This window comes from Ostrea edulis, chromosome 10 (assembly GCF_947568905.1).
Source record: "Ostrea edulis chromosome 10, xbOstEdul1.1, whole genome shotgun sequence".
Taxonomy (NCBI): domain Eukaryota; kingdom Metazoa; phylum Mollusca; class Bivalvia; order Ostreida; family Ostreidae; genus Ostrea; species Ostrea edulis.
The window spans coordinates 41,341,289-41,354,606 of NC_079173.1; the positions used below are offsets into that span (position 1 = coordinate 41,341,289).

Consider the following 13,318-nt stretch of genomic DNA (forward strand, 5'->3'; position numbering starts at 1 on the left):
GAAAGCAAAAACGCTTTGAATACACGATTCTTGTATATGACTACAATAAATGTACTATTTATTGGTGGAAGGTAATGGTGGAAGATTTTTTTTCAAAATAACCCCTCTGCCTCCAATATTGGGTCAAAATACAACAATAATTTTCACCCTTCATTAATGCTCATGCATGACATGTACAATGACATTATTACGTTATCTGAAGATTTTAACACTACACAACCGACATTACCCCATCCCCCTTTTTTCTTGCATAAATCCCCCCCCCCTCCAATATACCACTAAATTTCATTTGCAACCAAATTCCCTTTAACATATATTAGAAATTGATAGGTTCTACACATGTATCAAATATGATGTCTATTGAAGTGTTTCTTGGGCAACTATACCTGTTTCAGTGCAAATAGGTGAAATTAGGTAAAATTTCAGCATTTCTCTCATTTTAAAACTTTGATATTTTATTGCACTGTGTATTAAATTTTGATTGTTTATGTGTTATTAATTCCTATTTGTATCTGCAATATCATGAAATAGGTATCATTAAATTGCAAAACATGGGTTTTGCATTAAACCAAAAAGAGGAGTACATTGTCTGATAAATAGATCTAAATATAGAAATGGGGAAAACCAAGTGTCTCTCGTTTCCATGGTTACCGATCAAGTGGAATGAAAATAATTATTTTTACGTTCAAGTTATGTTATCTAAAGCATATATACCAAGTTTCATGAAATTCCGACACATGTCCATCAATAGCCATTTGCATGGTTCTGTCGTAGACAGCCTCTTAATTCATTATCAAGCCCTAGGTGAAATGACACATGTGTAAAATTAAATTTGGAATTTCAGAACTATAGATATCCGTGTCCGGGTTCTTGTTTGTCCCACCCCTGGTTCTGTATTATTTATAGGAATGAAATCGATCACTATTCTGTGATCTTCACTTTTGATTAATCGTTACCGATCTATCAAAATGTTGAGTTAAAATATTGCCTAAATATTGGCAAGGTCAAACCCCAGCATCGTTGCACCTTTTTAATAGGAAGTTCAGAGTATTTTACGTAGAATCAGATTCGTGTTTAACAAATTAACTGGGTTTTTTTTTATGACTGATTGCAAGATATGTATGTTCCCATGCTCCATTTCAATTCAGAAAGCAACTGATAAGTGTTTGAAAAGTCCTCTATAACTTCAATATTTCGTACATTCTATTATCTTTACTTAGTGATCTAATTTGCAAATAGGAACTATCACTGAGTTCAATAATATATGGCGTGTTTCGTACCAGATGTTAGGTTTTTCTTTACACATTTATTTCAACTACTGATTACACTATTTACCTAATCAAGACAGAAGGCCCAGGACGGATGTGACCTGTGAACAGGGAATATTTACTCAATCTTGGCACTTGATCCAACATCCGTTCTGTCTAAGGGTCCGTGTTTACCATATTCTTGATTTTGCAATCTTTTAGAATTATGATATTAACCACTTTTCGTTTTATTCAGCTTTCATACACAAGTCAAATGAAATTAAGACATGACACAGATACATCGATGCTTTGAGGATCCGGGTTAGAATAGGTCCTTAATACATTTTGCTTGTCGTAAAAGGTGACTAAATGCGAGGGTTCTTCGAAAAATCTGCAAACACAACAGATGTGACACGATATAAATACATCCCTGCTAAAAGACCATAAGTGCCGATCAAGATTTCTGTATTTCTATAAGTAGATAAGAGTTCTGCATTTCTATAAGTAGATGATAGTTCTGTATTTTTATCTTAGTTAAGCATTTTGTATATTTATCAGTGCAAAAAACAATTTTGTATATTTTATCAGTGTAAATACGAATTTTTATTTTTTATCAGTGTTAATAAGTATTTTGTATATTTTATCAGTATCGATACAAATTTTGTATATGCAAGGGCTTATTCTGTGTATATTCAGTTTTTAAAACGAAGTAAGCTTCTGGCAAACAAGTTGATGGTACAGGGGTTTCAACAGTCTCGATTGAAGTAAGCATTTCACAAATTATATGGTCGTTATAACGATGTAGTTTGTCAATACAACCTATCATTGGGTCAGATACTGTCTGACCTGTTTCATACCGATTGTTAAGCCGTTTTTGGCACACTAATTCTGACTGTGGATAGCTCCGCTTACCAGATCAGGAAATAGGCCTCATGGCGGATGTGACCGGTCAAGAGGGAATTATTACTCCTCTTGGGCACCTGGTTCCATATCTGGTGTGTCCAGGGGTCCGTGTTTGCCCAATTATCTATTTTGTATTGCTTATATGAGTTTTGATATTGATCACTTTTCGTTATCTTCACTTTGCATACGGGTAAATAAGAAATAAGTATGCTTTATCAGTGTATATAAAAAAGTTTGTATAATTTATAAATGTAATAAGAATTTTGTATATCTTATCACTGTAAAAAAAGGATTTTGTATATTTTATCAGTATAGATAAGAATTTTTTATAGTTTATAAGTTTAAATAAGCATTTTGCATATTTTATAAGTGTAGATAACATTTGTTGTTTATATTTTTTGTATCTTTATTTGTAAATAAGAATTTCACATTTTTTCTGTAGATAAGAAATCTGTATTTTTATCAAAGTATCAGACATTTTTTATTTTTATCTGAAAATAAGAATTCCGTAATTTGTTAGATATGAAATACACCACTGACGGCAGGTTCCATACCAGTATCAATGGAGACGGGATCAAGTTTCTTCATCGCCTCCTGAGCAAATTGACTGGGACTTTTTTGTTTTAATATAATACATATGTTGCTTGTATTTAACTGAAGATAAAAACGTCTTTGAACCTTTATAGCTATTTTGGAGGGAGATAAACGGAGGCGTTCGTGGTTACTGTGAATATCGAGGAATGAAATCGTCTTCCAATCATAAAATTTGAAATCCTACAAATGTTACAAATTCAGTATCCCATACCTTAAAGGAAATGTATTAATCAGCACGAAGGCATCACTTAAAATTCTAAACGCCGGTGATGAAACACATGAGTCCAGGACTCGCCAGTGTTTCTTTTTGTATGGTGGCACTTTATTAGTTGATGAGCTATTTCGTTTTCAGTATCTAAATATGTAATGATATGGGGTGTTTGCCTTTATATTGCTGAGCTCGTAACCGGATCAAGTGGGTGTTCCTTCGCCAACCTCCGTTTAAAATATGGCATTCTGGGTTAATTTAGGTACATGGCTTCGTACTATCATGGTTAGGAGATTGGTAGATAAGATACAGTGTAGAAGTAGAGACAAGGTACTATGTTATTTTTATTGGGTTGAAGTAAATTTAGTATAGAACAAAAGGGGGATAACATACATGAGGAAACACAGGGAGTGGGCAATGTCCTGATGTCCGTGAGGGTTGTATGTTGTACGTAGGAAATGGTATAATAAAGAATTGTTGATTTACATCCTTTATTGACGAGAGAGAGCAACTTATACGTAGTTAAACTATAAATTATAATAGGCAAATTGTCCTAAGTTATTTCATAATATATACAACAGGAAAAAGAAACGATATCGAGACAACCAATTCTACATTGGAAATAAAAAATCAATCAATCAATCAATCCATCCATCTATCTATCTATCTATCTATCCATCTATCTATCTATCTATATATCTATCTATCTATCTATCTATCTATCTATCTATCTATCTATCTATCTCTATCTATCTATCTATCTATCTATCTATCCATATATCTATCTATCTATCTGTCTATCTATTTATATATATATATATATATATATATATATATATATATATATATTAATATACATGTATATATATTCATCTATCTATATATTACAAAGTAATACGGTTATTTATATCGTTTATTTCATTTGCATTTAGGTAACACTTTATCATACAAGACGTATTACAAATATAAAATCCAATTGTGTTAATATTCATGTGTTTTTGTTCAATATTTAGAATGAAGTAACGTGGATTTACATATATATAGATAGATATAGATGGATATATAGATAGAGAACTAGATATATAGATAGATATATATATCTATATATTTATATATATTATATATATATATATATATATATATATATATATATATATATATATATATATATATATATATATATATATATATATACATACATATATATATATATATATATATATATATATATATATATATATATACATACATATACATACATATATATATATATATATATATATATATATATATATATATATATATATATATTACATATTCTATGTAACGCGTATTCCTTGGATCATGAATTGATACACAGTACAAATACGTTCAAACGACAGTGGAGAAGCTAATGCGAGGAGGCACATCCCATGTGATATGACACCATTGTCCATGTTCCCAAAGACCACCAATGCAGCAGTGTTTCAATTTTCTATCATGGATTCAACTTCCCATACTTATGAACCAATATTCCATTATCATCTGCATATGGTTTTTATATCTCTTAACTGATTCGATATGCACGACATTGTTCTGGAAATTTTTAGTTTTTAAATCGAAGCAGGCTACTGAAAAACATGTCAATGGTGCACGGTTTTAATCAGTCTCGTTTGAATTCAGGATTTAGTTTGCCAATACATTTTTTGGCTCAAAGTCTTGGCACTCTGATTTTGATAACTATATTTACCTGATCAGGATATAGGTTCACGTTGGGTGTGACCGGTCGTCAAGGGATGCTTACTCCTCCTAGGCTCATCATCCGGTCCTTGTTTGCTCAACTATCTATTTTGTATTCCTTATAGGAATTATGATATTGATAACTGTTTAGTATCTTCACCTTCCTTTGGAACTCTCTCGTTTATCAATAAATTATCATGGGTTTTTTCAGTGATGTAAGCAGAAATCCCCTATACTGCGATTGCCATTTAGTCACCCTTATCCGCTTGATAAAAACAAGGCGATTGCAGCTAAAGCCCTTTTTGTGGAGTATGGAAAATTTCTGTCAAAACCCTCTTAATTTAAAAGAAACATTGCTGAAGGACATTTCACTTCAAGAAGTGGTTTGTGATTCAGGTAAAAAAAATATACCATTGGGGATACAGACACTACCCTGGTCTCAACGGCAGGCATGTTGCCAAGTATATGCACCCATGTAATTTAAATAATCTTTTAACTGATGTGTTATAAAACATATGTACCAAAACAAAATACATCTACATACATCATTAGTGACCAGAAGGAATCAACAAAACTCGTGAAATGCGTTTAAAGTAGCTACATAGTGCATTTATCATGTATTGCAGGATATATAAGGACTTGAGCTGCTTACATTATATTTGTATGAATACTACGACCATTTCAATTGTAGTAAACGACCGCATCATCTTTCTCGTTTTCTTTCATCTGTATGAGGATATAAAAATATTACTATAATTTCCTTCTTAATTGATACCGTTAAACAGGTTACAGGAGGAATATGTTTTGGCTGCAGCTGACAAAGCTAGTAACAACATTGTCTTTGTGTGTAAGGGTGATTATTACAACTGTATTTTAAACGAACTTGGCATTAATTGCACTTTTGGTAATCGTACTTATATTCCAACTGCCCTTTCAAAAGATGAACTTCTTCAAAACCATGCTTCAATTTTAGACACATTTAATATCGCAGTCAATGGGTCGAATGGATATGAGTTACCGTACCTATACTGGATTCCTAAACTACATAAACAGCCTTATAAACAAAGATACCTTACTGGATCCAATAAGTGTTCTACCAAACCCCTATCTTTGTTCCTCACGAAAATATTAACAGCTGTGAAGGAGAAATTTCAAACTTACTGTGCGACTACATATGCCAGAAGTGCTGTTAATCAAATGTGAATTCTAAAAAATTCTAAAGAAATTTTAGTAAACTTGAAATTGCAGAATGTTTCCTAAATCAATAACATTAAAACCTATGACTTTTCAACACTATAAACGACCATTCCTCACGATAAATTAAAGACTAGACTTTTTGACATCATAAAAAGTTGCTTCTTCAACAAAAACGGAAAACTGAAATATTCCTATCAAGTTATCAGTCATTGAAAAACTTACTTTGTTAAACACCACTCTGATTCCACGCACACGTAGTCTGAAGTTGAAATAAGAAATATGATAGAGTTCCTCATTGACAATATCTTCGTGGTCTTTGGTGATCATAACTTCCAACAGTCTGTTGGAATTCCCATGGGCACGAATTGTGCTCCTTTGTTAGCTGACCTGTTTCTATATTCATATGAAGCAGAATTTATTCAAAAACTTCTACGCGAGAAGAGAAAAATATATCGCTGTGGCCTTCATTTCGACATTTAGATATGTCGATGACATTTTGTCTATTAACAATTATAGCTTTCATCCATATGTCGATTTGATATAACCCTGTGAGCTCAAAATAAAGGACACTACAGAGTCGTCCACTTCTGCTTCATACTTAGATAATTTATTGAAAGTAGACATTAAGGGCAAACTGAAAACTCAACTGTATGACAAACGGGATGATTTCAACTTCTCCATCGTCAACTTCCCATATTTATGTAGCAATATTCAATTGTCGCATGCATGTGGTGTTTATATATCTCAACTGATTCGATATGCAAGAGCTTGTTCTGCGTCTAGTCAGTTTTTAAATCGAGTTAAGCTACTTATAAACAAGTTGATGGTAGAGGAGTTTCAACAGTCTCGATTGAAGCCAGCATATTGAAAATTATATGGTCGTTATAACGATTTAGTTCGTCAATACAACTTTGCATTGAATCAAATGATGTCTGACATGTTTCATACCGATTGTTAAGCCATTCTTGGCATGCTGATTTTGACTGCGGATAACTCCGTTTACCTGATCAGGATATAGGTATCACGGTCAACAGCGGATGCCTACTCCTCCTAGGTACTTGATCCCACTTCTTTGTGTCCAGGGGTCCGTGTTTGCCCAACTATATATTTTGTATTGCTTATAGGATTTATGAGATTGATCACTGTTCGTTATCTTCACCTTGCATATAGTAATAGAGGTATAAACAATTTATTTTTCGAATAGTATTGAATTTACAAAACGCAGACAAAATGAAATTTAGTATGCAAAATAATTTATCAATACTAATTTTGAGCTCGGCGTCACGATAGATCGGGGTTAGAGCGTTTGCATCATAACGTTGTGAGTGTGAGCCCCACTCGTGCCATGGTTCTATCAAAATATAAGTAGTGATTGCCACTTTGCCAAAGGCGTAGAATTTTGAATTGAGAACACCAGTCTTTCTGATATGACCTAAAATACAGAGGTCCGGCGTAGCTGAGAGTGCTGGGAAGCTTAAAAAACCTTGATACGGCCGTAAGCGCTTACCATAGGTGTAAATGTGTGACAGTTCCCCTACAACTGGCAATGTCTGACTATGACTGATTTTTTTTATTACTTTATTTCAAGAAGTTGACATGTGGCCTGTTTTACAAAAGAACTTACGACAAAATCCCAAGTCTTAAATTATATTACACAGTTATTAGTTTGAATCAAAGAATTAAAACGTTTCTGAAAGTTAATGCCGAACATTATTTTTTCACTATTTTACATTGGAGTGATTTATCTTACAATGAACTGGATAATTCCAATATGTAAAGTTGGTCGTAAGTCGTAAGTTCTTTTGTAAAATGCACCCCTGGTTATTGCACACATTTATTCTTCTCCAGTGTCCTGAAGTTATATATACGAATACTCATTTAAAACAAAGTTTCAAAACTATAAACACTAGAGCATGTAACAAAATTGTAATTTAATATGAATAACATACAACTACAAAATCTAACATTCCATATTACAATCTGCAATTGAAATACATCAATGTATAACATTCGTATGCGAAAAGACGGACAAAATGGTTGACTAGTGGAAGAGCAGCTGATGATGTAATTGTTTTGTAATTCTCAACGGAACGTAAAGCAATCAACCAACCAACCGAGTCAAGCGATTTCACAATCAAAGTTCCATAAACAATACACACTGAATTTGCACTGAATATCAAAACGTTTAATTCCGAAAAATCCACCATCATCACCACCGATAGAATCGTTTGCTAATATATTTGATACAATTAAAATAATAAGATTGTCGTTAGTTTAAGATAAAGAAACAAGGCTTATATATATTTTGTTGAAGTAAGAAATTTCAATAATCTCACCAAAACTGGTTGTCTTTGCAACCATCGTACCTTGCATTGTATACCGTCAAAAATTCAGATAAAACTATATATTTATTAGCTAACCCTTTTCAGAGGCGCAACACTATCAGGCAATTTTTTCATATAGAAAGAATTAACGAATGTTCAATTTCTATTTAAAAATCAAAATCAGTTAAACTACTTTTTATGTTAATGACCTGATCAAAAACACAATTTTTGACATGTTTAGCTACAATTTCGAAATTGTATTTAAGTAATGAATTAATTTAGGTCAATAATATTTGCCATCTGGGTGCATCGATTAATCCCTAATGGCATGCTAGATTATATTGAGATTTGTCAATGACCTTGTTCTACAGTATCAAGGTCACGCACATTAATCAGTGACCTTCATATTTAATCATTTAATAAAAACTACAGTTGCATGTAGAAGTATATATCTTTATCTACTAACCAAAATGGATATTTAAAAAAAAATACATAATGCTCTATAACTCAATGCATACCTCAACTATGGAGAAATTATCCATAACAAAGTCATAGCACATAATTAGAATCACCGGGTCGTTAACTTTACTATTCTGTGGGGGGGGGGGGGGTAATACACATGTATGATGGAACTAGTACGCCCCCAGTATTTTCTTTTCGTGTATTTTGATTTGTAATTTACAAAACGTGTGTGCTATACCCATGGCCTGATGATTTGGGGATGATATATTTATTGGAGGATCTACCAACGATATATACACTAACACAGTTTACAATAAAGCCATACCAACCAACCACCCTCCCACTCTCTCCTTTCTCATCAAAACAGCAATCTACATCGTTACCTATACAATATCTCGAAATACGAATTGCATCTAAATAGAAATTACACTGACCATTTAGTAGATTATAAATAATTTTAGAGAGAATGACAAGCTCTGATTGGATACACAAAACATGTGTCACAATGCATGTTGAATATGGCGCAATATGAGTTAAAAATGTGACGTTGTCATTGATAATATAGGCCCTAGTGTAGAAAAGGATTTAGATATTTCTGCTTAACGTATCTTTGTTTTGTTTTTTTAAATGAGAAACAATAGTTCTAAAATAGATATACGTCATTTTTTGGCTATCAATTTAGTATCAGTGAAGATAGTTTGTATGAATATTAGAATGTTTATATATATTCTAAATTTACTATTAACTATTAGATTTACAAAAAAATAGGCAAATCTCCAAATCGCATTTCAACTTTTCTATTAAATCCATTCCTTGATGATCATCACAAATTGTTATAATGTCTGATAAGTGATAGTCATTCATATCTTGCTTTAATTCTAGATATTTCGCATGGACGGGGTTAATCATTGTGTAAAATAATAAACACTAGTGTATAGTGTTAGGGGGTAGAGAACATTCTTCAAATGTTTTTATTTACTATATCGGTAGCAATAATAACTTAAAACAGGTATGTAGAATTAATGTGAGCCCTTCTGCACTTCACATCAAATACTGTCGGAAAAGAAATCATAAATGTTCTAGTTTACCTTGATTTACAGCTTATTGCTTTTAGAATAACGATCAAAATATGTATTGTATAAACACAACAAAAACCAATTTAAGTATTTTCTTTAATTTCCTTTCATTGTACATTGCTGGAAAATTGTTTTATTAGAAATATTTGTGAAAAGATTTAAAAAAAACATCATATTATATAACAGTTCGTTGTCATTGAAACGCGGCGCATGGTTCCTGTAATTTTCTCTTTTTAAACATTTACTATCACAATACACAGAAATATCGGAGTTTTGCTAGGATATGTAATTTTTCGCACTTTCCACTTTTTCAAGATAATTCGCAATGGCTACTGAAAACGTTTCTTAATATGACATTTTCTATTTCATGAGATTTATTTTTGATTCGATTGTTAGATGACGAATTGGAAGGACGTCTAGTTTTTCTACTATCTATTTACATGAGTATAATGCGTGTTTCTGATCAGATATATCATGTTGTATGGATGCAATGTCACAGCAAACTGTTTCCCCTTTCTGTAGATTGATTGAATATTGCTTTACATTCCTCTCGAGAATATTTCATTCATATGGATACGTCACCACTGCCGGTGAAGGGCTGCAAAATTTAGGCCTATGTTCGGCGCTTATGGCCATTGAGCTTTAGGGGTCTTTATCATGCCACACCTGTTGTGACACTTGGTTTGTGTGGTCTCATCCGAAGGACCGCCCCATTTAGTCGCTTCTTACGAAAAGCAAGGGGATACTGATGACCTATTGTAACCCGGATTTTTGTAGAATTAAACACAATTCATTTTAAACACTAATACACACAATAATAAAATTCAAGATATGTTGGACTAAGAGCTTAGGGAAGGATAAAAAACAACATTGAACGGTCACAACAACTGTATATATATCTTGAGGAGGTAAACAAAGTAGCTCGTAGTCAAAATCAATATGAAAATACCAGTGTACCACTTAATGTGAAGCATGTCAGACACTGTATGCCATTTGATAGAATAGTGGTTCTTTTTTTTACTTATGAAAAGTAAAAACCGGGATCCCCGCACCATGTTTTCTCACTACAGAGCTATTAAGACCGATATCTAGTGTTGATAAAGTACAAACGACTATGTTTTAAACAAATTTCCTTTGCTTTACAATTGGATTTTGAAAATATCTTGAATGATATGCTGTCTTATCAGTCGCCGTGTTTAAACTATAAACTGAATTGTTATACACTATACTTAAGGTATCTCTGTTCATCAGTTGTCTTACCTTTCTCTACAGTCGTGGAATGTGATGACATCGACTGTTGCTATCCTCATCGTTTCTAGATACACAAATGTAGGTGATCTATACGTGTATGGATGTGCTGTGATTCATGAATTTCCAAGACTTCATTTTTAAAAGTTGGGTATATAGGATAGTTAATTTGCCAGGTTAATTGTGCCCTATTGCATAGACAACGATTTGATTAATGTTCTCTAATATAATGAACACAGATATATTGGACATATATTTTACTGCTAAATGGAAATAACAAAAAATCATAACAGCATAACTGGCATATTGAAATTATTTTGAATTTGAAGTATAAAATTCGTTGAGGGGTAATGTATACCATATCTAATATAATAATGTGATGCAATAGTACATTATATACAAATGTGTTCAGTAGCAAACCATTTTCAACCAAAATATTATTTCATTTTTAAAAAGTTTGTTTGAGATTACGGTGTTTTGAAAATACATTCTTGAACGTCTATGCGGTAGTAGTTCAGAAAGGATCGAACTAGTTACAAATATGTCAATATTCGTTTAAAGCATGATGTGGAATTAAATTAGACGATTAGAATAAATCTAACTAAACGTATCTCTACGCTTTGATTTATTAAAGCTAATCTCTAGAAAAGAGGTAACCATAAATGTGTTTCTATATTTTCATATATCTTCAATATCCAATTCGGATTTCACTTGTATTATATTTCTCCGTATCAAATTCCGCTCAACAAAATATTAATTAACCCTTAATTGGTATTCAAACGTTCGGGATACAAAGTATGTCGTGAAGAGATGAATACATTACATGCACTTTGAGACACTACAGTATAAGAACATATATCCATGGGTTTTCACAATTTCCCTATCAGTCATTCTAGCTAATCGTGTTATACCAACATGTTATAAAGTCATTAATCAAGAATCATTTCTGTCTGTTACGATTTCAAAATAACAGCTGGTCCAACACTTCAGAGACGCTGTCAGTAATAATGGATAATTTTGTGGAAATCACATTTTTTATTGAAGAATGCTATAAAATATTATGTAGTTTTATTGATAAAATCATTGGATTTACATATGTGAGTCACTTAAACTCAAACAATACGATGTCATTGACTACTCCGTTGTTATCGTGGTAACAAGGACAAAGTAAAAAAAAACCAGTGAAATATACCTCTTCAAAATAAAAAAATAAATACAATTAAGATAATATGTTTTTAGTTTTAGGTAAATAAAGAAGGCTTATATAAATGTTGTTGAAGTAAGAGATGTCAATAATCTCACGAAAAATGGATGCCATGGCAATAACCATACCTTGCATTGTATATAGACAAACATTCAAATAAAACTATATATTTTGACCTACCTTTTTCAGAGGCACAATACAATCAGACAAGGTCTTTCATATAGAAAGAAATAACAAATGCTAGCTTTCTATCTTTAAAAAAAAATTGTGTGTTGTTTTTTTTGCTAGTGAGCTGACCAAATATACATTTTTTTCAAGTTCAACTACATTTTTGAAAATGTATTTCATTAATGAATTCATTCAGGTCAAGATTATTTGCCATCTGGGTACATCGATTCCTCCCTAATGACATGCTAAATTCTATTGAGACTTGTCAATGGCTTTGTCCTACAATGTCAAGGTCACATACATTAACCAGTGACCTCCATATGTAATCAGTTTACCTAAACTACAGTTGTCATGTACAAGTATATATCGTTATCTACTAACCAACATGGGTATTTTAAAAAGAAATCACATATTGCTTTATAACTCCATACATACCCCAACTATGGAAAATATACATAGCAAAGTCATAAAACAGAATTAGAATCACCAGGTCGTCAAGTCTACTATTCTGGGGGGGGGGGACATCATATGTAATCACTTTACCTAAACTACAGTTGGTATGTATAAGTATATATCGTTATCTACTAACCAACATAGGTATTTTAAAAGAAAATCACACATTGCTTTATAACTCCATGCATACCCCAACTATGGAAAATATACATAGCAAAGTCATAAAACATAATTAGAATCATCAGGTCTTCAAGTCTACTATTCTGGGGGGGGGGGGGGGGGGGGCATCACAAATGTATGTTGGAATTAGTACGACCCAAGTATTTCTTTACATACATTTTGATTTGTAATTCAAAAACGTGTGTGCTAAACCCATGGCCTGGTGATATGGGGATGGAATGTTTATTAGAGGATCTACGAACGAAATATACAATAATAGAGTGTAAAATGAAGTTTTACAAACCATCCACCCACCCTCTCCTTTCGCATCAGAATGAAATAAAAATTACATTATA

General features: G+C 32.3%; 1 protein-coding gene across 1 annotated transcript in view; it reads left to right on the forward strand.

Annotated features, from left to right (window-relative positions):
- The window catches only part of LOC125665416 (leucine-rich repeat-containing protein 15-like), a 996,853-nt gene that overhangs the window by 441,462 nt on the left and 542,073 nt on the right, over positions 1–13,318 (forward strand). The gene's annotated exons all lie outside the window — the stretch shown is intronic.